This window comes from Mobula birostris, chromosome 16, assembly GCF_030028105.1.
Source record: "Mobula birostris isolate sMobBir1 chromosome 16, sMobBir1.hap1, whole genome shotgun sequence".
In the NCBI taxonomy this organism is placed as follows: Eukaryota; Metazoa; Chordata; class Chondrichthyes; order Myliobatiformes; family Myliobatidae; genus Mobula; species Mobula birostris.
Genome location: NC_092385.1, coordinates 68,930,907 through 68,957,906, shown reverse-complemented (window position 1 = coordinate 68,957,906; position 27,000 = coordinate 68,930,907). Strand labels below are relative to the sequence as shown.

The 27,000-nt window shown below is 41.4% G+C and overlaps 1 protein-coding gene across 1 annotated transcript in view; it reads left to right on the top strand.

The window, feature by feature from the left end:
• Positions 1-1,826: 1,826 nt before the first annotated feature.
• LOC140211208 (caM kinase-like vesicle-associated protein) overlaps positions 1,827-27,000 on the top strand; it is a 232,373-nt gene continuing 207,199 nt past the window's right edge. Inside the window, exon 1 of the mRNA XM_072280809.1 lies at positions 1,827-2,083. The gene's annotated coding sequence lies outside the window, so the exon portion shown is untranslated. The remainder of the gene's footprint in view (positions 2,084-27,000) is intronic.

Here is a 27,000-nt window from a genome sequence, read left to right as displayed (position 1 = left end):
AGCTGAAGCAATTGTATAGCTATTTGTTACAGATTAGAATGACTAGTAATTTTATTGAAACATCTTGTATCTTAAGGGGACATAACATGGTGTTTCCATTAGTGGGAGAGTCTCAAACAAGGAGACAATCTGACAATATAAAGAATATAGAGGGCTATCAATTAAAACCAAGGCATGTAAAAATTTCTTCTTGCAGAGTGTACTGAATCTCTGGAGTTAGCTGTGCCAAGGAGTTAGAGACCCTAAATCACTGATATAATGGAAAGTGGAGATATATTAAGAGAGGCCTAAATGAGGGTCATGGGTGTGGAGGGTGCATGTCAATGGGTCTAGGCAGAATAATATTTTGGCATGGACAAGATGGGCCAAAGGTTGCAGTGGTGCTCCATCATCATTATTGAGGGCAATGGGTAACTGGAACAGAAAAGAGGAGGCAGGGGCAGATTAGGTTTGACCATATGGAATGGTCAGGCAGAATTGAAGGGCTGAGTGGCCTACTCCAGTTCCTGTTCTCATGCGGCAGTAAGTTACAGGGGACACACATTCCTGTCTGAATGGAAAATCCTTCAAAAAGTAGTGGCTATTGCTCAGTCCATCGTGCATAAAGCCCTCCCGACCATTGAGTATATCTACACGAAGCGTTGTTGCAGGAAAGCAGCATCCATCGTCAGGAATCCCCATCACTCAAGTCACGCTTCCTTCTCGCTGCAGCCATCTGGAAGGAGGTACAGGAGCGCAGGACCCACACCACCGGCTTCAGCAACAGTTATTACCCCTCAACTATCAGGCCCTTGAACCAGAAGGGAATCACTGAATTGTTCCCACAGCCTATGGACTCACTTTCAAAGACTCCTCATCCATGTTCTTGATGTTTTTTGCTTTTTTTGGTTATTATTATTTATAATTTTCTTTCTTTTTTATTTGCAGTTTGTTGCCTTTTGCATTCCAGTTGTTTGACCTGGTGGGTGTAGTCTTTCATTGATTCTATTCTAATTCTTGTATTTATTGCGTATGTCCGTAAGAAAATGAATCTTAGGGTTGTATATGGTGACACATACGTACTTCGAAAATAAATTTACGTTGAACTTGAACTTTGAACTGTCTAGTGCCAAGAAACAAAAGAGAGAGCTGGCTCAAACTTGGATATCTTAAGAAATTTGGTAAGGTAAAAGATCCAGTATGGGGCGGGGACTTAGATATAGAGGAGTTTGTTGAATGATTTCCTAATGAAGATTGTGTGGTGAAGCCTCCCGTATTCCTCCAGTGCTGTGTGTGTGTGTGTGTGTGTGTGTGTGTGTGTGTGTGTGTGTGTGTGTGTATGTGTGTGCGTGAGAGAGAGAGAAAGTGGGTGAGTATGTGTGTGTCAGAGTATGTGTTTATGATAGCGTATATGCATGTGTGAGAGTGTGTATGTGTATGTGAGTATGTGTGTGAGAGAGAGTGAGTGTGTGTGTGTGAGTGTGTGTGTATGTGTGTGCGTGAGAGAGAAAGTGTGTGAGTATGTGTGTGTCAGAGTGAGTGTGTGTTTATGATAGTGTATATGCATGTGTGTGTGTGTATGTGTATGTGAAAGTGTGTGTGTGTGAGAGAGAGTGTGTGCATGTGTGTGTGTGAGAGAGGGAGTGTGTATGTGTGTGTGTGAGAGTGTGTGTGTGTATGTGTGTGTGTGTGTGTGTGTGTGTGTGTGTGTGTGTGTGTGTGTGTGTGTGTGGCGAAACCTCCCCTCCCATCTCCGCTGATCCTCCGCTCTCCGTCACTCTGCGCTATTTCTCTCAGACTCGCTCCGGGTGTGTGTGAACTGCCTCTCTCCCCAGTTGCACTAGCAAACTGCGGGTGAAGCGTGCGGGTTCCGCGCTATCCATGTGGCACCTCGCGGACACCAGGGTCGGTGTCTCGCCTGCCACTAAACCACTCGGCGCCTCTCACCTTTCCCAACAGGGCTGCCAACTCTACCGAGCCCCACACCTTTCCTTCGCTAGGGCATTTTATATTCTGCAAAAAAGCCACCCTGAGGCACGTTAACCGTGAGTCGAATCAGCGCAGCGGGATTAGACTACCCATTTCACAACGCAACGAGGATTAAGTGAGTACTATACTCTCCCAGCGTGGAATACTGCATATTGGGGCTATTTGATGAGCGGACCTGGCACTGAGATTTGGTCAGGGCCATTTGGTGTAAAGCCGTCAGAGTAACTGCAATCTGACCCCTTTCAGGTCAGTTTGGGGCAAATCTATTTTATTGTTCTCTGTCAATTATGGTTCTTTTCCCAAACTGCTTCAAGCTCTCCTCGTGGTCCTGTGTACAGGATTACTCCCATGTGCGTCCAGGTACAGAGGGTTTTGTTCGCGCTGTTAGTTATATCTTTAGAACTGCCACGGAGAGAAAACAGACTTGCGATTTGAAAATAAAGAAAAGATTGGATCTGCCCCCACTTTCATGTAAAGGTTAATTTGAGACGGGGTGGAGATTTAGCGGCCAATCGTACTCGGTAGATATGTGGAGTTTATAGATTCAGAGATAAGAGTGTTGTTTTGATTTATCTAGTAACGGAATTGGCGGAAGCAGACTTTGAAAAATGAACAACTTCTGCTCTTGTGGGTTTAAGCAGTGCTTAAAAAGACGGTAACGAGGGGATTTTAAAGCTTCCAACTTAAACCCACGAAACAGCACCACCGTCTGCCAAAGGTGGCTGTTCGCATCTCTCAAGTATTCCACGCAGAATTCGCCAGTGTGCACACACGGTGCAGCTGGTGCGAGTTTAATCTTCTTTCGTGGTAATTGTTTTACAATCCCGCCAAGATACGCGTTTTGTGTTTTCAGTTTGGTGCCGTTATCTCTGGTCACCCCAGTAATTTAAAACAACGTCGAGACTGATTCGTTCCCCCTTATTGCATAAGACTGCGGAAATTTGATGTAGGGAGTGCTTTGACCACCCCTTGGGTTTGGTCCAAGGATAGAGGGCTTTGATTTTGCAGAGATAATAGCGACTGGGAGTCACGGCTACGTTTGACCATTCGCGCATTGTGCCAGGACCCGCGCAAATTCAACGCGTCCGAGATATCGCTTACCCTTTGACTCGAGGGCAAGATGTTAACCCCAACGTGGATCGCGTTAATTCGCCGGGGGTGTGAATTCCAGTTTAAAACACGCACATTATCAATTATATTTGACTTTGCGAAATATCAGTGGGAGTTACAAAATACCTTACTGCTCACTGCTGTTTCGCTTGGCACCGCCACTTTCTTACAGTCAGTTTTACTTGATTCCATTCTAAAGTAACTTGACTTAACTCGGTCGTGGATAATTTCAAGTTAATCTAATTCAGAATTAAAATTACTAGCATATGTCGTGAAAATTGTTGTTTTGCGATAGCAGTGCATTGCAATACATAAATTATAAAATCTATAAATTACCACATATATAATAAATTTAATAATTAGTATAAAAGGAGCGGAAAAATAACTAGATTCATAGGTTCGTTACACATTCAGAAATCTGATGGCGGAGAAGTTTTTACTGAAATGTTGAGTGCTTGTCTTCAGGCTATCGTACCTCTTCCTTGATGGTAGAAATGAGAGGAGGGCATGTCCTGGGTGATGGGGGTAATTGAAGATGGATGTCGCCATTCGGATGTGCCCTCCGTGCTGGGGAGGCTAGTGCCCGGGATTGTGCTGGCTGAATTGACAACTTTCTGCTGCTAGTAGAATCGTAGAAACAAGGAGATAAATTTATTATGCGTTTTTGAAATCCTTTATTAATATGCACAGTTTTGAAAATTCACAAATTTGGATCCTCATGAATTCCGCGTCGGTTGTGATCTGCTCTGAGATCTGAATCCCCGCTGAAGAAAATATACCACACTGTGTAAAATATTTTGCTTGTTGTGACATGGAGGCTAATCTGGCGAACAAATTGTTAGAGGTGTACTGTGGAAAGTGCGGTTTCTTCTTCCATGCCCGGCACCTCCCTCCAAATCCGCACCCCTGCATGTGGCTTTGCGTTGGATGATATTTGCCTCGCCGCACCTTGCTCTCACTCTCAACCACTCCCCCCCACCCCCCGCCTCGAAGTGCCGCCAACACCAATTTTCGATAGATGTAGGTGTAAATCTTTGGTTTGCATTAGAGGCGGGTTTGATCACTATCGTGATGGGAATAGGTATTAAACTGTGATGAGGATCCAGATTGGGGTTGTTAGGATGCGTTGTCTGTGTGCAACTTGCATTGTAGATAACTTTACTCACCTTAACACTAAAATGATCACTGACACAACCTCTGGACTCACTTTCAATAACTCTGCAACTCACATTCTCAATGTTATTTTTTTTTGTTTTCTTGGGATACAGTAGGGAACAGGCCCTTCCAACCGATGGAGCCACCCCACCCCAGCAATGCCCAATTTAATGTTTGCCTAATCAGGGGACAACTTACAATGACCAATGACCAACCAGCTGACCTTTGGACTATGGGGGTGGGGGGGACCGGAGCACCGAGAGGCAACTGACACTGCCACAGGGAGAAAGTGAAAAACTCCTTACAGGCAGCTGCGGCAGCGGTGGCTTGTACTGTAAAGCTGTGTGCGAACCACCACCTCCTGTGCCACTATTTATTTATTTACCCTTCTATCTATTTATTATTGTTGCATTTATTCCGTTTGTCTTCTTTTGCACATTGATTGCTTGTCAGTCTTTGTACATAGATTTTCGATGACACTATCGTATTTCTTGTTCTACTGTGAATACCTGCAAGAAAATGAATCCCAAGGTGGTATATGATAATGTATACGTACTTTGATAATAAAGCTTTTTATGAACTTTGAACTTAACATGGTCACAACAGATTCCAAGGCATCCGGCAGGAGTCTCATCCAATAACATCTGAAACAAAGCGTCTCAACCAGATGGGTTGTAAAGACATTCCAAGGGTGGTGGCAGTTGTAAATGATGGAGTTTTGGCAGTGGGCAGGGGTGGTGAACTGTTTACTTCAGGATTGCTTAAGAAGCCTAACTGGAGCCACGTTGGTTTTCTGTTGATGGCCACGGGGAATTATGGAGGGTCCAGTTAATAAGGACAAAGTGTCCCATAACCAGGACCCAGTGGAGACAAAAGAGAAGGCAAATACTGGAACCTGGAGCAAAATACAAGCAACTGAATTTACTCAGTGGATCAGACAGCATCTGTAGGGGAAAATGGACTATTGATTTTTCAGGTCTGAGCCAGCGAGTCAGCGGCAGGGTGAGTGGGAGTTAGAGGAGGTTAGGTCCGGGCAGCATAGGTTTGTGGGGTTGTAGGTTTTACAGGAGGTGGAACACAGGCTCCAGGACAGGACTGAACTGAAATTGGTTGAGAGCAGAGGTGCAGGTATGGCTGGGGACTTCAGTAAAGACATCACCCCGTTGCACTTAAGAAGTGGAATATGCAGCATTAGTGATGACACAGAATCAACCTGAAGATCAGATTTGGCACCTTGACTGTGAAGAGTCGGATTCAGCCTTGGAGAGTTCCTAGTGTATTGGATGGATGGGGAGAGGCAACTAGGGAACAGAAGTGGCAGCAGCTTAAAAACTACTTCACTCTTGCCAATATTTACTTAGGGAAACCTTGTGCCCTTTTGGGTTTGGAATGTCTGGTGATTGACAATTAGTAAGAGATCCTGGAATTATTAGCATCCACTTCCACTGTGCTTACAATGGTGGAATGAGAAACAGCCTGTTGCTGGGTCATAGGAAGGAGACAAGGGTAGATTACTGGGCCACCAGAATCACAGACAAAGTATAAGATTGTATGCAGCAACCAACAAGATGCTGGAAAAACTCAGAGGTTCAGGCAGCATCTGTTGAAGGAAACCTTTCACTGGGCTGATGAAAAGTCTCAACCCAAAATGCAAGCAAACCCCCCAGAACAATATTAGCAGTGATAATTCCATTGATCACTATAATTAGAATATTTGTAACTCCTGCCAATTGATAGGTAAGCAAGGCATTTGGTTCCATGTCAGTCACCTAAACAATGATTGAAGAGGAAGGTGTTGTCAATCATGCCACAACCTATGATCAGGGCAGGGAGGCTGCTAAGCAGTCATACGCTCCTATTACAATTGTATCTGAATGTGTATTAATTTTTCACACAGTTATCCCATACATGATTCCTCCAACAGCACTATGACTTGAGATCACATAAAGCATCCTTTCCTTGATGTGCAGTGTGAATTTTAGTCAGCCCTCATAGGTTCATCAATTTGTTTGCCAATTGAAGAAAGATTTCCGAACCAGACCAACAGTGAATTCTCTACAACCATCATATCAAGCTCCAGAAATGCTGTAGTCTGCACATTTAAAATTGACATTTAATTCACATTTTTTATATTTTTTTTAAATTACCAACAAAAAAATAAAACAAAAAAAAGCACATCTACAAAAAAACCTTAACAAAATCTAATTAAACATTGAGCAGCAAAAGGGAGAAAAATATAAAGGCAAAAGTAAACATACACAGCAGAGGTGCACCACACCAAAAATCTCAGTCCTCACCCCGTAAGAAAGTCCAATACAGGGCCCCATATCCTTTCAAAGATGTCCCCTCTATCCTCATTACATAGTCTGTCTCTCCAAATGTAAAGTATTTGCCAGTTCTCTCAGCCACAGATCATACGTAGGCACAGAGTCCATTTTCCACATTTGCAGGATTAACTTCTTAGCAATCACCATGCCAAACAATATAGCCTTATTTTATAGATGTGGTTTTATTTGTGTTAATGTTGCAGCGTTTTAATAAGCTTTATATTTTGTTTGGCGGCATTTTTCCAGACTGAACTATTAGTTGCAGTCTAACACAACTGCAATTTGTATCTGCATAGTTTTAAATTAGGCAACAAATCTTCCTTCCCTTGACTCTGTGTTCAAGTACAATCTGAATACTAACCTAGTGCATGTTCTGAATGTATTTAGACAGCTTCTGTTAGTGGTAGCAGGTTAGGAGGTTATTATTTTAGATGACCTATATAGCAGTCAAGGCTACAGAGACTGGGTCGTTCATTTAATTGAACAATTAGTAAATTAACAAACTTAGATATAAAATGTATAGAACTAATTTAGTCTTTTAATTTGGTCACACTGCACTCATGGAGTGAAACCAGCCACATATCTGAAAATTAACTTTGAATACCTTTAATTTTCCCTATTTTTAAATAGATAACTGGAAGTATTTAAAATGTTAACCATTCTAACTTTCAAGCAAATCAGTAGGAAACCTTGTGTCTCCAGTGAATGTGATTTCCACTGGGCTAGATAAAGGTTCGTCAAACAATATTGCCTTGGATGAGATAGATTATATTCAACATTTTTACATTAAGGAATTAATTCTCGTTACCTTTTTCAAATTACTAGGCTTTAGCAAGGAGGTAGGAAGAGGAAAATATTTGTGACATGTTTATTGGTACTTTGTTTCCACAGAGGATAAAATTGCATTTTGGGGCGAACTAAGTATTAGTGACTTCTTTTACACAGTGGCTTCAAGATTTTAATTGAGAACAATGTCTGAAAGAGACATAATGTAACCAATAAAATATCTGGCAAAGATGATATGAATAACGATAAATAGCTGCAAACTATGGCTGTTTATTATGTACAGGTTTATTAATGGCAAAGCAAACAGGGTTATTTGTGAATATATTTGGAATTGGAAAAGAGCTGATAGTTCTGTTACTGCAATCCATTGAAATCATTCATATATTTGCAGGTAGGAGATTTCTACTCTTGAATGTCTCTACATGATGCCGCAGACTGAAGTGTGTAAAAAAAAATTACGTCAACCTTTGCTGTGCTCCCTGTCGGCAAGATTAAGCATTATGCCCAGTTGGAATCTGAAACTCACTATGTGTACATTAAGTTACAAACATCCATTTGTGAAATAATTGTCCATGTGATAGGTGTTAATGGCAAAATAGTCATTTTTAAAAATCTTTCAATTACATTTCATGGTGTTCATTTTGGCTAAGAATTCTCTTCCACACTATAAGTTTGTTCTATGTTATGCTCTGCATATGTTCCTCTTCTCACATCAGGGTAGCATCATCGCAGAGGACAGTCAACGTGAAAGGAATAATGGGTGGGTTAATATAACAAAGCTGAGACTGATTGCCATATAAGGAGAGCAAGTTAAACAGAAAATCTATTAGAGGATGATCTACCTTCTTGTTTAAAAATAATTGCTTTAATGGTAGTTGCAGAAATCCTACCCATTTTTTGTACTAAGACTGATAGGCATTTTTTTCCCAATATGATGCAGGGCTGAAAAACCATAATTTGATTTCTTGTTGATTGTTCAGCTGAGGGTGTCATTGTCAAACTGCATGTACATAAAACAAAAATTAGTGAAGGGCTGGAAATATTCTTGTACCAGAACATCATTGAGAAGGTTGTGTTTTATTTTCATAGAGCGTTATCATTTTTATTATTTGGTACACTGTGAATTACATTGAATTGTAATAGGATTGTCGTTGATAAAATCATTTGTAACTACATGCATAATTCTATTGCATGTGATTGACTTATTTTTAAAATAGAAATTTCAGCTTCCCTCCGTGTCACAGCACCCTCAAAAGCTCCCTTCGCTGCATAAAGGGATATTAACTTGCATCTCACCCTTCAAGAGAAGTGAATAGTTTAATATGTGATCAGAATGAGTTACTTCACACACTCACTTAGTGTTAGACTAGTTCATGTGTTGTTACGTAACCAGCAACAATGAATATCAATTGAGACAGGTTATATAAAAACAACCAAACATTTATTAAACACGGATAAACAATAAAAAAAACAAATGAAAACCTTAACCGGAAGTTAACCGCTATGCAGCTGTTCGACAAATTGTCACTTGGCACTGGTTCTTAAAGCGTTAAATGTGAAAACAGTTCTTAAAGCGGTGAAGTCAGATATAGCTCTTAAAATGGTAAATTCGAAAGTCCAAAAGATTTATACGTTCAATTGGGAGAGACTTCTCTGAAGACTTTCCTGTTGGTTCTGTCCAAAGGATTCATGATGCGGGAAATAGACAATTTAAAACAACTGACCCTAAATTCTAGAGAGCACCTTGCATGAACTCTTTTCTCTTTTGGTAAGAGTTATCTTTGATGCAGGTCACTACTCCTTCAACGAGGACTCAATAAGGTCGATCCTTTGTTAAACTGCCGAACGATACCGACTCCTCTCAATCCTTTGGGTCCTGTATTTCGATAAAGTCTTCACTCTCCCGTACTACTGCTGGAATAAGGTACATCAACACATCTAGCAAAAATTTCCAGTCCAGCACTATTGCACCTTGCAACAGAATGCAACACTCTGTTTTAAAAATGAAACTGCGTCATAAAAACAAATACGCAACAGAAACGGAGACACATCAACATTCTAGCTGGAAAACTAAAAACTAACTGCGTCATCTTAGGTCTTCCCTTATATACCCATGGTGCACATGTCATCACGTGACCTCACATCGGCGGGAAAATTACATCAGGTGACCTCCAAAAGACCATTATATCATTCTCACAAAAAAAAATCACAGATCTCCTTGAGGTGTGTTACAGTGTGCAAAACCATTGGTTCGTCTCCTGACCTTATGATAGAGCACCAGGAACACTACCAGGTGCACCCTGCTGACATGATGAAAGGGCTAGTATCTCTAACTCTTCATTGTCGTTCATACATGATAAATTGAAATAATAGTGCATGAGACTACCTTTTTAATAAATTAAATACTTTATTTTGCTTTATCGGAATTCTTTGTGAGAATTTATGAAAAGTACCCTTGTGGATTGTTCCTTTTCAATTTGGCCTGTTACAAACCGCAATAGAGAATTAAAAGAGTAAGAGATTATAAATATATTTTATTTGAGGAATAACTACAGGTGAAATCGTCAGTGGGAATGAGATGGCATATTTTTGAATGGCTATATTTCTTTCTTGATAGACCATGGTTCTTGTTATTCCCCTCAGGTAACTGAAATGTAAATAATGATGCCAAGCAATGTATATTATTCATCATGCTTAGTGATTAATGGAGCTTGAATCATAATATTTCAGTGGAATGTACAGAGACTTATCTATGGCTCAGTTAGTAGTGTCTGCGCTGGATTGGAGGCCAGCCCCTCCCATTGGTGCTACCCTCCAATGTTCGCTCAATAGAACATAAATTGGATTGTGTGTGCACAGGCTGAAGGCTCGTTCTTGCTGACAACATCCATGCTGCAGCAAATTACAGGACATGACACTCAGGGACTTGAGCTATATTATGTATTTTTGTGTGACAGTTTACTCACTGCTATCTTATGTGTGCTATATATGCCTTATGCTGTGTGTGATTGTCGGTCCTGTGTTCTGCACTTTGATCCTGGAGGAACACTGTACCATTCGGCTGTATTCATGGGTTTTCATGTGTGGTTGAATGATAATTAAACTTGAACTTCACCTCTGTCATTTGTTTAGATGTTCAAGTCCACCTCCTGAAACTGAGAGTCAAAGGCTGATGTTCCATTGCTGTAGTGAGGGAATTCAACATTGTAGGTGTTCCCATGTATAGATGTTACTACTTTGAAGTAGTACATTCATCAATCCACATTTTTAAATTGGAATTAGAATGAGTTATTTATTTATTGTCACGTGTGCTGTGATGCAGTGAAAATCTTTTGTTTCCATACTATCCAAACAGATCATTCCATACAAAAGGGCATTGAGAAAGTAAAAAAAAATCCAATTGCAGAATTTGCGTTACAGTTACTGAGAAAGGGCAGAGGAGGTAGACAAATAAAGCACAAAGGCCATGATGAGATAAATTGGGAGAACAAGAGTTTTTTTTTAGCATATGATTTAAATATATTTTTAAATAAATTGTAATGAAGTAATTGTGGAAAGGTAGTGATTGTATTATTTCCTGAGTTACAATTCTGACAAGTTTGCAAATTAAGTTACTGGATTAGTCTGGAAAAAAACATGAGTTTGAATTCCATCTCTGCAGTTGGAGAATTTCCAGTCAAATAATTAAATAAAATCTGGAGTAAAACATTGGTGACCATAATAAACAGTTAAAAAACTCCAACAGGAACAGAATTTTTGAGTCTGTTGAACTTAAGATCCTGACCCACCAATGTTGTTTTTTAATTATCTTCTGAAATAGTCCAGCAGACCGCTGTGTTCAGAGGAGAACTTGGTAATTAATGAAAAAAGACATTATTGGGTATGCTGTAACATACTTTGAGGCATCTCAAAATGATGAAAGGTGGGTACACAGCAGTCCTCATAGAGGGATCAGAAGTGGAAAGAGTGACCCAATTTCAAGTGTCTGGGTGTCTGCATCTCCAAGGATCTACCTTGGGTCCAGCATATCATTGCAGTTACAAAGAAGGCATGACAGCAGCTATATTTCAGCAGGAGTTTGAGGAGATTTGGCACGTCACTGAAGTCACTTGCAAATTTCTACAGATGTAACATGGACAGCATTCTGACTGGTTACATTATTGTCTGGTATGGAGGGGCCATTGTACGGGATCAAAAGAAGCTGCAGAAAGTTGTAAACTCAGTCTGCTCCATCATGGGCACTAGCTTCCCCAGCATCCTGGACATCTTCAAGGAGCGATGCCTCAGAAAGGCAGCGTCCATCATTAAGCTCCCTCATCACCCAGGACATGATCTTTTCTCATTGCTACCATCAGGGAGGAGGTACAGGTACACTTAGTGATTCAGGAACAGCCTTTTTCTCTCTGCCATCAGATTTCTGAATGGACATTAAACCCATGAACACTACCTCACTACTTATTTTTTTCTCTTTTTGCACTACTTAATTTATATAAATATATAAATAAACCTGACTGTAATTCATAGTTTTTTTTATTTTTGTGTATTGCAATGTACTGCTGCCACATAACAACAAATTTCGCGACATATGCCAGTGTATTAAACCAAATTCTGATATAGATGAAGGTGTTATATAATTGAATAACCTTCCTTTTCTTCAAAGTTTATGTAAACCCTTTAAAACTTCGAAAATCCAACATAAATAAGGAAGTTGGGAAGCATATCGCAGAAAGAGTTGTCAGCGGAAACTGTCACTGTATTGCATTCATTGTTGGAACAATCAGAGCTTTCAAGATTGAATAAAAGAGTTTGTTAGCTAAGAATGCTGAGGGCAATGAATTAAAGCACTGTGTAGATTAAATATGACAAGACTCAATAAGGGAACTAACTTCAGATGCTATTCCAGTTTATTATATCCAAACCTTTCCAATTTATGTCTATACATGCCTAACTGAATGACATACTTGATAAGGTACCCTTTCACCCATGCTCTTCTTGTTGGCATGGGAGTGTAGCAGTTAGTGTAACACGATTCCAGTACTAGTGATCAGGGTTCGATTCCCACTGCTGTCTGTAAGGAGTTTGTACATCCTCTCCATGACTATGTGGGTTTCCTCCCACATTCCAAAAATGTACCAGTTGGTGAGTTAATTGGTCACAATGGGTACGGGAGCATTGGGCTGGAAGGGCCTGATGCCATGCTGTATCTCTAAATAAACAAATAAACTCCAAACAATCCAGTAGGAATAAGATTATTAAAATTAAATTTGTCATAAAGCAGCATGCAGTGACTGAACAGAATGATAGAATCATTCAGCGCAGGTGCAGGACTTCTAGCACACCATGTCTAAGGGCACCATCAATTACCAATCTGTACAAATCACACTTACCAGCTCTTGGTCCAGAGCCTGTATACTTCAGTAATTGAACACTCATCTTTAGATAGTTTTTAAATGATGTGAGGCAGGGCACCTGCAGATTCCAAACACCCACTTGGTGTAAAAAAGTCTTCCACAAATCCCTTCTAAATCTTCTAAACTTATGGCATCTAGCTTTAGATGCCTTTGCAAAGGAAAAAAGATTTCCTAATTTATCCTGTCAATGTTCCTACATAATTTAAAGTACATCCGTTAATTCCACTCAAGGGTCTCCTCCACGCTGTGGGAAAAAAGCCCACCCCACCAGTCTCTGCTCATTGTCTATTCTAGGCAACATATTGTTGAATCTTCTCTTAACACACTTCAGTGCACTCACATCCATCCCATATTGTAGTCATCAGGACTGCATATGGTTCTCCAGCTGCAAATTAACCAATATATCATAAAGTTGAATCATATCCTCCATGTTCAGACAAGTAATTGGTAGGATTATGGGCCAAATGCTGGAAAATACATTTAAGTCAGCACCTTGGTAGGCAGGAACAAATTGGGCCAAAGGTCTTTATAACTGTCTGTATAAAGGTCTGTATATGATGATTACTTCCATGTTCTTAGCAGACAAACATCGGAGAAGTAAACTTTTGAAAATACAGCACAAACCTGTAGCAAGGCAAGCGGCAATTGTTTGGGGAACTGAAGTTCCTTACTGGTGTTTTTCGGAATTCAGTGTTAAGCTCTGTGACTGATGTAGTTACACAGAGCTTTTTCTTACATCAACTCTACAAGAACGGGGATAGAGAAGTGTTGAATTGGCTTACTCTGGGTATCATTATTTAAACATCAAAATATTAAACATAATTCTGATCAATATTTTTTCAACAGAACTTAATTATTACTATATGGAGGATTTCACACACTTTCCTTCCAGCAATTGCATTCAAAATATAAGAGTGAAGGATCTTCATCAACTAATATATAGCTTGCTATTTGGCTGAAGCTAAGACCATTTATAATGCTTTATTTGTGTCCAGAGAAGCTGTAATGAAATCTCAGAATTTTCATTCATGAAAATTGAAAAAATGTTAATAAGCTAAATCTGTACTTGTTAAATTTTTATATATATAATAAAGTTTTTGTTGCCTTTTAAAATTATTTTGCTTTGAAATACACTCAGTGACCACTTTATTAGGTACATCTGTACACCTGCTCATTAATGTAAATACCTACAGCTGTGAAGATCCCTGCTGTACCTGATGACCCTGTGATCTCTGCCTCAGTGGCCCATGTCAGGCTGTTTTTAAAGAGAGTTCTGTGGATGAAAGCACCTTGTTAATGGGAGAGGTCAGAGGAGAATGGCCTAACTGGTTCAAGATGACAGGAGGTTGACAGTAACTCAAGTAACTACACATTACATCAGTGATGTGCAGAAGAGCATCTCTAAGCATACAGCATGTCGAACCTTGAAGTGGATGCAGCAGAAGACCACAAACATACACTCAAAGACCACTTTATGAGTTACAGGAGGTATCTAATAAAGTGGCCACTGAATGTATATCAAATCAGAATAGGTTGAAATCTACTCTCATATATCTGCTGCATTCAAAATGGAACTGTTGACATGAAGCTCTGACAGAATAACAACACTATTGTGACATGCTCACAAGGTGGAAGGTCCCCATGGAGTACTTGGTAAGGCTCTGAAAACGTGCCAACTAACTGGAGGGAGTATTCAAGGACATTTTCAACCTCTCATCACTATGGGCGGAAGTTCCCTCTTGTTTCAAAAAGGTAACACCAGTGTCTAAGAATAATGTGAGCTGCCTTAATGACTATCACCCGGTAGCACTCACATCTACAGTGATGAAATGCTTTGAGAAGTTAGTCTTGACTAGACTGAACTCCTATCGCCACAATAGGTCAATGGCAGATGCAATCACAATGGCTTTTCACATGGCTTTAGACCACCTGGACAACACTAACACCTATGTACCTCTCTCTGCAATTGGATCCTCGACTACCTAACTGGGAGATCATAATCTATGCGGATTGGTGATAACATCTCCTCCCTGCTGACGATCAACTCTGGTGCACCTCAGGAGTGTGTATTAGTCCACTGCTCTACTATCTATATACCCATGACTGTGTGGCTGGGTGTAGCTCAAATACCATCTATAAATTTGCTGACGATACAACCATTGTTGGTAGAATCTCAGATGGTGACGAGAGGGCATACAGGAGTGAGATATGCCAACTAATGGAGTGGTTTTGCAGTAACAACCTGGCACTTAACATCAGGAAGACAAAAGAGCTGATTGTGGATTTCAGGAAGGGTAAGATGAAGGAACACATACTAGTCCTCAGAGGGATCAGAAATGGAGAGAGTGAGCAGTTTCAGGTTCCTGCGTGTCAAGATCTCTGAGAATCTAACCTGGTCCCAACATATCGATGTAGTTATAAAGAAGGCAAGACAGTGGCTATACTTCATTAGGAGTCTGAAGAGATTTGGTATGTCAACAAATACACTCAAAAACTTCTTTGGATGTACCATGGAGAGCATTCTGACAGGCTGCAATACTATCTGGTATGGGCTGGCGGGGGGAGCTACTGCACAGGACCAAAAGAAGCCGCAGAGGGTTGTAAATTTAGTTGGTCCATCTTGGGTAGTAACCTACAAGGTACACAGGACATCTTCAAGGAGCAGTGTCTCAGAAAGGCAGCATCCAGCACCCAGGGCATGCTCTTTTCTCACTGTTAATATCAGATAAAAGGTACTGAAGGCACATACTCAGCGATTCAGGAACAGCTTCTTCTCCTCTGTCATCCGATTCCTAAATGGACATTGAATCCTTGGACACTATCTCACTTTTTAAATATATATTATTTCTGTTTTTTTACACAATTTTAATCTATTCAATATGTATATTGTAACTGATTTACTTATTTATTACTATTTTTATTTCACTTTGTTTTTTTTCTTCCATATTATGTATTGCATTGAACTGCTGCTGCTAAGTTAACAAATTTCACGTCACATGCTGGTAATAATAAACCTGATTCTGATATTGATAATCAGTCAATCATGTGACAGCTACTCAATACATAAATGCATTGCAAACATGATCAAGAGGTTCAGTTGTTGTTCGGAACCAACAGCAGAATGAAAAGATATGTGATTTCTTTGTGATTTCTTTCATCTCTGAGGATTTATCCTGGGCCCAATATATCAATGCAGTTACAAAGAAGGCACAACAGCAGCTATATGTCATTAGGAGTTTGAGGAGATGTGGTCTGTCAGCAAAGACTCGTAAATTTCTGCAGGTGTATTGTAGAGAGCATTCTAAATAGCTGCATCACATTCTGGTATGGAGGGACCACTGCACAGGATCAAATCAAGCTACAGAAAGTTGTAAATTCAATCAGTTCCATCATGGAGACCTGTCTCCCCAGCACCTAGGACACCTTCAAGGGGTGATGCCTCAAAAAGGTGGCATCCATCATTAAGGACCCTCATCACCCAGGACATGCCCTGTTCTCATTGCTACCATCAGGGAGGAGGTACAGGGATCTGAAGACACACACTCAACAATTTAGGAACAGCTTTATCCACTCTACCATCCAATTTCTGAATAGACAATGAATACTACCTCACTATTCTTTTTCTCTTTTTGCACTATTTATTTAAACATTTTAATATCATATACATACTTTTACTGTCATTTACAGTTTTATTATCATGTATTGCATTGTACTGCTGCTGCAAAACAACAAATTTCATGTCATATGCCAGTGATATTAAACCTCATTCTGATTCTTGTTTAAGTGGCCTTGACAGTGGAATAATTGTTGGTGCCAGGTGGCGCGGTTTGAGTATCTCAAAAACTGCCGATTTCCTAGGAATTTCACACACGTTTCTAGAGTTACAGAAAATGGTGCCAAAAAAAAAATCATCAAGTAAGCAACAGTTCTGTGGATGAAAGCACCTTGTTAATGGGAGAGGTCAGAGGAGAATGGCCAAACTGGTTCAAGATGACAGGAGGGTGACAGTAACTCAAATAACTACACATTACATCACTGATGTGCAGAAGAGCATCTCTAAGCATACAGCATGTCGAACCTTGAAGTGGATGGGCTACAGCAGCAGAAGACCACAAACATACACTCAGAGACCACTTTATGAATTACAGGAGGTATCTAATAAAGTGGCCACTGAATGTATATCAAATCAGAATAGGTTGAAATCTATTCTCACATATCTGCTGCATTCAAAACAGAGCTGTTGACATGAAGCTCTGACAGAATAACAACACTATTGTGACATGCTTAACAGATTAAACTGGTTGTAAGAGGGTGTCCAAGGTTTAATGGGAGTAAAACACTTTTCACACCAGGAAGCCTAAAGTTCAGTCAAATGTCTATTGCTTAGATAATTCCAACCATACCAGCAATCATGAGTCCCAGAATTGACTCCAATGACATTTGGCTCTGGAGTAGATATTGGCCACTGCCACCCAATTGGGACCTGACTGTGTCTGCACTTCCAGGCGCTGACTGGACTTTGAGGTAGAATAGCCCCTCAATTTCCATGAGGATTCACACTTAAAAAATTATTACTTCTCTAATGGAGCGACATATTAATTATGTTAATTATGTTGCTGGACAGCATCTAGATTATGGATCCAGAGCCAAGAGTTCAAACTTTATCAAGACCATATTGAGAATTTATTGAAGGCATTTAATAAAATGCATTATAGATGATAACCATGACATCATGAAAACCATTGTAAGAGAAAACAATCCTTCTGGAATCCTTCGAGGAAGTAGATCTGCTCTTCTTACATGGTCAAAAACAATGTCTAACTCTGGAGCCACCAATGTGATTATGGATCATTTTTATTTGTTATTTGCATTTACATGTTAGGATTTGCTGTGGAGCATTGGTTAGGGTGTGACAGGTAAACAACATACTACAATTATAAAGGATAAGGAATTGCATGAAAAGTAAAGTTAGAGGTTAAAGGACCGTGCCACAGTAGCATGGTGGTTAGCACGACACTGTGACAGCTCAGAGCATTGGAGTTGGGAGTTCAAAACTGACACTATCTGTAAAAAGTTTGTTAATCTTTCCCGTGACCTCATGGATTGTCTCCTGATGCTGCGGTTTCCTCCCATGGTTCAGAGACATACCAGTTCACAGGTTAATTGGTCATTGTAAATTGTTCTGTTACATCAGCTGGCGATGTGGCTCGTTGCGCAGGAAGGACCAGTATTACGCTGCATCTCTAAATATATAAATAAGGAATAAAATCTGCATAAAGACACAAGTGCCAGCATGCGTTTACTATGTAAACAGCATTATAAAAAGCAGTTTAAAGTATCTAAAGCAGAATGCAGTAACAGGGGTTGAGGGCAATGGATAAAGGGGGATAGATTGGGGGCTAATTAGAATTGTTGATCAGATTAACTGCAGAGTGGAAGAAACTTTTAAGATGGTGTGAACAACACTCATCAAAGTTGCTGGTGAACGCAGCAGGCCAGGCAGCATCTCTAGGAAGAGGTACGGTTGACGTTTCAGGCCGAGACCCCTCTTCAGGACTAACGAAGGGTCCTGACGAAGGGTCTCGGCCTGAAACGTCGACTGTACCTCTTCCTAGAGATGCTGCCTGGCCTGCTACATTCACCAGCAACTTTGATGTGTGTTGCTTGAATTTCCAGCATCTGCAGAATTTCTGTTGTTAAGATGGTGTGAATTTTTTATTTTCTGTTTTAATTACCCTATAGCACATCCAGAAGGGAGTCAAGTTCCCAAGTTTATCAAGAAATTAATTTCTTTTGACCTTTGGACCAACCAAAAGTATTCCAGTTTTACCAACATTTAGCTTTAGGAAATTACAGCTCATCCACTTGTTTATTGTAGTCATACCAGAAGTCAGAGATGTAGCGTGTTATCATGGTCAGGCTCAACCGAGATATACAATTTTGAATCAATTGTATATAACAAAATAGAATTGCAATGACAACATAGATTAAAAATCGAACTGATTAAAGAGGAGAGAATAATTTTGTTGTGGCAACTCGATGTAGTTATCCAGTGGGTACTTCATTTATTGCAAAGGAACAAAGGCTTGTTTTTTTTTAAACTGGGGGCTCATTGCTTCCCAGAATCAGCTCAGTGAACTCTACATACACACAGTTATTTTTACTTGTAGTGCTTGTTGTTATTTAAGTAAATTAGCAAGCAGTAATGAGATGGGTGACAGCAGGTCTGTTCTTGGAGGTTGTTGTTGGGCAGAACATTCAAGAATAATGTTTTGAAGAGCTGCTTGTGGTATGCAATGTTCCAAAATGAAATTAGAGATCTTTGTCAGTACAATTCTTTGTCAAAAAATTTATGTGAATCTGGAATTCTATTTCCATGGAGTATTACATAAATGCACCATAGGAATGATACTAAACATAATTCCCTAAGACCATAAGGCATAGGAGCAGAATTAGTCCATCGAGTCTGCTCTGCCATTTCATCATGGCTGATTTATTATCCCTCTCAACCCCATTCTCTTGCCTTCTCCCCATAACATAGAAACATTAAAAACCTACAGCACAATACAGGCCCTTCGGCCCACAAAGCTGTGCTGAACATGTCCCTACCTTGGAAATCCCTAGGCTTTACCATAGCCCTCAATTTTTCCAAGCTCCATGTAGCCATCCAGGAGTCTCTTAAAAGACCCTATCATTTCCGCCTCCACCCCATTCCACACACTCACCACTCTCTGCGTAAAAAACTTACCCCTGACATTTCCTCTGTACCTACTTCTAAGCACCTTAAAACTATGCCCTCTCGTGCTAACCATTTCAGCTCTGGGGAAAAGCCTCTGACTATCCACACAATCAATGCATCTCATTATCTTGTACACCTCTATCAGGTCACCTCTCATCCTCCGTCGCTCCAAGGAGAAAAGGCCGAGTTCACTCAACCTATTCTCATAAGGCATGCTCCCCAATCCAGGCAACATCCTTGTAAATCTATTCTGCACCCTTTCTATGGTTTCCACGTCCTTCCTGTAGTGAGGCAACCAGAATTGAGCACAGTACTCCAATTGGGGTCTGACTAGGGTCCCACAGAGCTGTAAGATTACCTCTCGGCTATTAAACTCAATCCCACAATTGATGAATGCCAATGCACCGTATGATTTCTTAACCACAGAATCAACCTGCGCACCAACTTTGAGGGTCCTATGGACTCAGACCCCAAGATCCCTCTGATCCTCCACACTGCCAAGAGTCTTACCATTAATGCTATATTCTACCATCGTATTTGACCTACCAAAATGAACCACTTCACACTTATCCGGGTTGAACTCCATCTGCCACTTCTCAGCCCAGTTTTGCATTCTATCAATGTCCCACTGTAAACTTCGACAGCCCTCCACACTATCTACAACACCTCCAACCTTTGTGTCATCAGCAAACCTACTAACCCATCCTTCCACTTCCTCATCCAGGTCATTTATAAAAATCAAGAGTAAGGGTCCCAGAACAGATCCCTGAGGCACTCCACTGGTGACTGACCTCCATGCAGAATATGACCTGTCTACAACCACTCTTTGCCTTCTGTGGGCAAGCCAGTTCTGGATCCACAAAGCAAAGTCCCCTTGGATCCCATGCCTCCTTACTTTCTCAATAAGCCTTGCATGGGGTACCTCATCAAGTGCCTTGCTGAAATCCATATACACTATATCTACTGCTCTTCCTTCATCAATGTGTTTAGTCACATCCTCAAAAAATTCAATCAGCCTCGTAAGGCACGACCTGCCCTTGACAAAGCCATGTTGACTCTCCCTAATCATATTATACCTCTCCAAATGTTCACAAATTCTGCCTCTCAGGATCTCCTCCATCAACTTGCCAACTACAGATGTAAGACTCACTGGCTATAATTTCCTTGGCTATCTTTACTCCCTTTCTTGAATAAATAACAACATTCTCAACCCTCCAATCCTCCGAAACCTCTCCCGTCCCCATTGATGATGCAAAGATCATCGCCAGAGGCTCAGTAATTTCCTCCCTTGCCTCCCACAGTAGCCTGGGGTACATCTCATCCAGTCCCAGCGACTTATCCAACTTGATGCTTTCCAAAAGCTCCAGTACACCCTCTTTCTTAATATCTACATGCTCAAGTTTTTCAGTCTGCTGCAAGTCATCCCTACAATCACCAAGATTCTTTTCCATCGTGAATACTGAAGCAAAGTATTCATTAAGTACCTCTGCTATTTCCTCTGGTTCCATACATACTTTCCCACTGTCACTCTTGATAGATCCTATTCTTTCATGTCTTATTCTCTTGCTCTTCACATACTTGTAGAATGCTGTGGAGTTTTCCTTAATCCTGCCCTCCAAGGCATTCTCATGGCCCCTTCTGGCTCTCCTAATTTCATTCTTAATCTCCTTCCTATTAGCCTTATAATCTTCTAGATCTCTATCATTACCTAGTTTTTTGAACCTTTCGTAAGCTCTTCTTCTGTTCTTGACTAGATTTACAACAGCCTTTGTACACCACAGATCTTGTACCCTACCATCCTTTCCATGTCTCATTGGAAAGTACCTACTCAGAACCCCAACCAATATCCCCTGAATATTTGCCACATTTCTTCTGTACATTTCCCTGAGAACATCTGTTTCCAATTTATGCTTGCAAGTTCCTGCCTGATAGCCTCATATTTCCCCTTACTCCAATTAAATGTTTCCCTAACTTGTCTGTTCCTATCCCTCCCCAATGCTATGGTAAAGGAGATAGAATTGTGATCACTATCTCCAAAATGCTTTCCCACAAAGAAACCCGACAACTGACCAAGTTCATTTCCCTATAACAGATCAAGTACAGCCTCTCCTCTTGTAGGCTTAACTACATATTGTGTCAAGAAACCTTCCTAAACACACCAAACAAACTCTTCCCTATCTAAACCCCTCACTCTAGAGAGATGCCAATCAATATCTGGGAAATTAAAATCTCCCACCACAACGACCCTGTTATTATTACTCCTTTTCAGAATCTGTCTCCCTATCTGCTTCTGAATGTCCCTGTTACTATTGGGTGGTCTATAAAAATCATCCAGTAGAGTTACTGACATCTTCCTTTTCCTAACTTCTACCCACAGAGACTCCGTAGACAACCCCTCCATGACTTCCTCCTTTTCTGCAGCCGTGACACTATCTCTGATCAACAGTGCCACGTCCCCACCTCTTTTGCCTCTCTCCCTGTCCTTTCTGAAACATCCAAAGCCTGGCACTTGAAGTAGCCATTCCTGTCCCTGCACCATCCTTTGTCACTTTGACACTCTGGCTAACCTAGAACCTATCAAACGCCACCTTAAATATATTCAATGACTGGGCCTTCACGGGCATCTGTGGTAGTTAATGCCATAGATTTACCACCCTCTGACTGAAGAAATTCCTCCTCATCTCTGTTCTAAATGGACATCCCTCTGTTCTGAGGCTGTGCCCTTTGGTCCTAGACTCCTCTACTGTAGGGAACATCCTCTCCACATCCACTGTATCAATATTCAATAGGTTTCAATGCGATCCCACATCATGCAACTAAGGATAAAGGGTCTCAGCCCAAAACATTATCTGTTTATTAATTTCCATCAATACTGATCAACCTGCTAAGTTCCTCCAGCACTCCACATGTGCTGCTCTGGACCTCCAGCGTCTCTGAATCGCTGGTGTTATACCTTACCATGTCAGGTCAGCTTCAGCAGCATGGGCATGTGTACGTTCATTCCATTCACTGTAATAATTGACAGCAATGCACAAGACTAGTTCCTGGCATTCTGTCTGTTGACTCATAATCACATAAATAGTGTCTTTTTGTATCTGAGCTCCAACAATGCTCTCAAGTGCATAACCTTCCTTAACCACTCTGCCTGTTAATGTTTGTCCAGCATTCGGCACTGGATGGGCAGGTCTTCCAAACGGACACTTCTGACTCCACCACAAACTCCATTGCCCAGTCACCAGATCTATCCCTTTCACCAACATCATTCTGAAACTAAGCTAAATGTTTCACAGCAATAAACAATTTGCTGGAAGATCTCTGTAGCTTGAGCTAAATCCATGGAGAAAAAAAGGGGTCATCTTGGGTGAAAACTCTGCACTAGGACCCACAATGCCAATATTCTCTCTTCTCTCCTCTCCTGCTTGACCGCATGTACCACCAGACACAAGGTCAGCTTTTCATCCCACTATTAGCAGACTCAGATTAATTTATAAACCATTAACCTCCCATTTTTATCATTGTGGTCCTTTATTTGTCTTGTGCACTGCACTTTCTCTATAACTGTAACAAGATATTCAAAGTTCAAAGTAAATTTATTATCAAAGTACATTTATGTCACCATATACTACCCTGACATTCATTTTCTTGTGGACATTCGCAGTAAATACAAAGAAACACAATAGAATCAATGAAAGACTGCACACAAGAAAGACAAACAACCATAAGACCAGAAGACATAGAAGCAAAATTAGGCCACCTGGCCCATTGAGTCTGCTCCAGCATTCAATCATGGTGGATCACTTTTTTCTATCTGCTTCTCAACCCCAGTTCCCAACCTTCACCCCGTAACCTTTGATGCCATGTCCAATCAAGAACCTATCAATCTCTGCCTTAAATATGCTCAACAACCTGGCCTCCACAGCTGCATGTGCCAACAAATTCCACAAATTCACCATCCTTTGGCTAAAGAAATTCTTCTGCATCTCTGTTTTGAAAGAGTGCCCCTCTATCCTGAGACTGTGCCCTCTTGTCGTAGACTCTCCCACCATGGGAAACATCCTTTCCACATCAACTCTGTCCAGACCTTTCAACATTCAAAAGATTTCAATGAGATCCCCCCCATCCTTCTGATTTCCAGCGAGTACAGACCCAAAGCTATCAAACGTTCCTCAAAAGATAACCCTTTCGTTCCCGGAATCATCCCTATGAACCTCCTCTGGACCCTCTCCAATGCAAGACAACAAAATGCAAATACAAAGGATTATTGAAAGTGAGTCCATAGGTTGTGGGAACAGTTCATTATTGGAGTAGGTGAAGTTGAGTGAAGTTATCTCCTCTGGTTCAAGAGCCTGATGGCTGAGGGCCTTTAGTACCTTGATATAATTATGTATGTGATAATCTACCTACCCAACAAATGTGGCTGGATTTGCTCACCTCCTCCAGCAGATAGTTTGTTGCTCCAGATTTTCATCTGCTAATTTTCTGCACATATCAATAACTGGTCAACATCTAAGTATGATTGTCCTTTACACTGTCCACAACTCCACCAATCTTGTTGTCATCCACCCAACTGCATTTTTGTCTAGATCATTGATATATATCATAAACACGATCAAACAACACCACATATGACAAATCAAATCAGATATACAAACTGTGACACAAGAGATTAAAATCTGGAGCAACAAACTATCTGCTGGAGGAAGTGAGCAAATCGAGCCACATTTGTTGGGTAGGTAGATTATCCCATTTTTTGAATGAGATAATCTACCTACCCATGTTTGAATCAGGCAATAGAAACCATAGAAAAACTACAGCACAGAAACAGGCCTTTTGGCCCTTCTTGGCTGTGCCGAACCATTTTCCGCCTAGTCCCACCGACCTGCACACGGACCATATCCCTCCATACACCTCCCATCCATGTATCTGTCCAGTTTATTCTTGAATGTTAAAAAAGAACCTGCATTTACCACTTCATCTGGCAGCTCATTCCACGCTCCCACCACTCTCTGTGTGAAGAAGCCCCCCACCAGTGTTCCCTTTAAACTTTTCCCCCTTCAACCTTAACCCATGTCCTCTGTTTTTTTTTCTCCCCTTGCCTCAAAGGAAAAAGCCTGCTTGCATTCACTCTATCTATACCCATCATAATTTTATATACCTCTTTCAAATCTCCCCTCATTCTTCTACGCTCCAGGGAATAAAGTCCTAATCAATTCAACCTTTCTCTGTAACTGAGTTTCTCAAGTCCTAGCAACATCCTTGTAAACCTTCTCTGCACTCTTTCAACCTTATTAATATCCTTCCTGTAATTTGGTGACCAAAACTGAACACAATACTCCAGATTCAGCCTCACCAATGCCTTATACAACCTCATAACATTCCAGCTCTTATACTCAATACTTTCATTAATAAAGGCCAATGTACCAAAAGCTCTCTTTACGACCTTATCTATCGGTGACGCCACTTTTAGGGAATCTCGTATCTGTATTCCCAGATCCCTTTGTTCTACTGCACTCCTCAGTGTCTTACCATTTACCCTGTATGTTCTACCTTGGTTTGTCTTTCCAAACTGCAATACCTCACACTTGTCTGTATTAAACTCCATCTGCCATTTTTCAGCCCATTTTTCCAGCTGGTCCAAATCACTCTGCAAGCTTTGAAAACCTTCCTTACTGTCCACTACCCCTCCAATCTTTGTATCATCAGCAAATTTGCTGATCTAATTTATCATATTATAGACACACACACACACACACACACTTCCTTGGTTATGTGGAACAGTCTGTGCTCCGAACCTATTCTGGTACTGCTCCCCAACTTTTCCTTCGGTACATTGACGACTACATTGGTGCTGCTTCCTGCACCCATGCTGAGCTCATCAATTTCATCGACTTTACTTCTAACTTCCACCCAGCCCTCAAATTCACTTGGTCTATCTCGGACACTTCTCTCCCCTTTCTCAATCTCTCGGTCTCCATCTCTGGAGACAGACTGTCCACTGACATCTTCTACAAGCCCACTGACTCTCATAACTACCTCAACTATACCTCTTCCCACCCTGCCACATGCAAAAATGCCATTCCCTATTCCCAGTTGCTCCGTCTCCGCCGCATCTGCTCTGAGGATGAGGTTTTCCGTTCCAGGACATCTCAAATGTCCCCTTTCTTTAAAGATCGTGGTTTCCCTTCTGCTGTCATCAATGATACCCTCACCCGCATCTCCTCCATTTCCCACACTTCGGCTCTCACCCCATCCTCCTGCCACCACAACAGGGACAGAGTTCCCCTTGTCCTCACCTACCACCCCACTAGCCTCCGGACCCAACACATTATCCTCCACAACTTTCGCTACCTTCAACAGGACCCCACCACTAAGCACATCTTTCCCTCTCCACCCCTCTCCGCCTTCCGCAGGGATCGGGCCCTCCGCAACTCCCTGGTCCACACGTCCCTCCCCACGGATCTCCCACCTGGCACTTATCCCTGTAAGCGCAAGTGCTACACCTGTCCCTACACCTCCTCTCTTGCCACCATTCAGGGCCCCAAAAAGTACTTCCAAGTGAGGCAACACATCACTTGTGAGTCTGTTGGGGTCATCTATTGCATCCGGTGCTCCCGGTGCGTCCTCCTCTACATCGATGAAACCCGACGCAGATTGGGGGACCGCTTCGTCGAGCACCTCCACTCTGTCCGCCAAAACAGATAGGATCTCCCAGTAGCCACCCACTTCAACTCTGCTTCCCATTCCCATTCAGATATGTCCATACATGGCCTCCTCTACTGCCATGATGAAGCTAAACTCAGGTTGGAGGAGCAACACCTCAAATACCATCTAGGTAGTCTCCAATCCCTTGGTATGAACATAGAATTCTCCAACTTCCAGTAATTCCCTCCTCCTCCCTTCCCCTATCCCTATGTCACTCTGCCCCCTCCCCCAGCTGCCTACCACCTCCCTCTTGGTTCTGCCTCCTTCTACTACCCATTGTGTTTTCCCCTATTCTTTCTTCACCTTTCCTGCCTATCACGTCCCTGCTTCCCCTCCCCCACCCCTTTATCTTTCCCCTTTCTGGTTTTTCACCTGGAACCTAACAAGCTTCTCCTTTCCACCCTCCCCCCACCTTCTTTATAGGCCCTCTGCCCCTTCCCCCGACAGTCCTGACGAAGGGTTCCGGCCCGAAACATCGACCTATCTTTTCCACGGATGCTGCCCAACCTGCTGAGTTCCTCCAGCATGTTGTGAGTGTTGCTTATCATATTATCATCCAGATCATTGATGTAGATGACAAATAACAATGGACCCAGCACTGATCCCTGTGGCACACCACTCGTCACAGGCCTCCACTCAGAGAAGCAATTCTCTACTACCACTCTCTGGCTTCTTCCATTGAGCCAATGTCTCATCCAATTTACCACCTCTCCATGTATACCTAGTGACTGAATTTTCCTAACTAACCTCCCATGCGGGACCTTGTCAAAGGCCTTACTGAAGTCCATGTAGACAATATCCA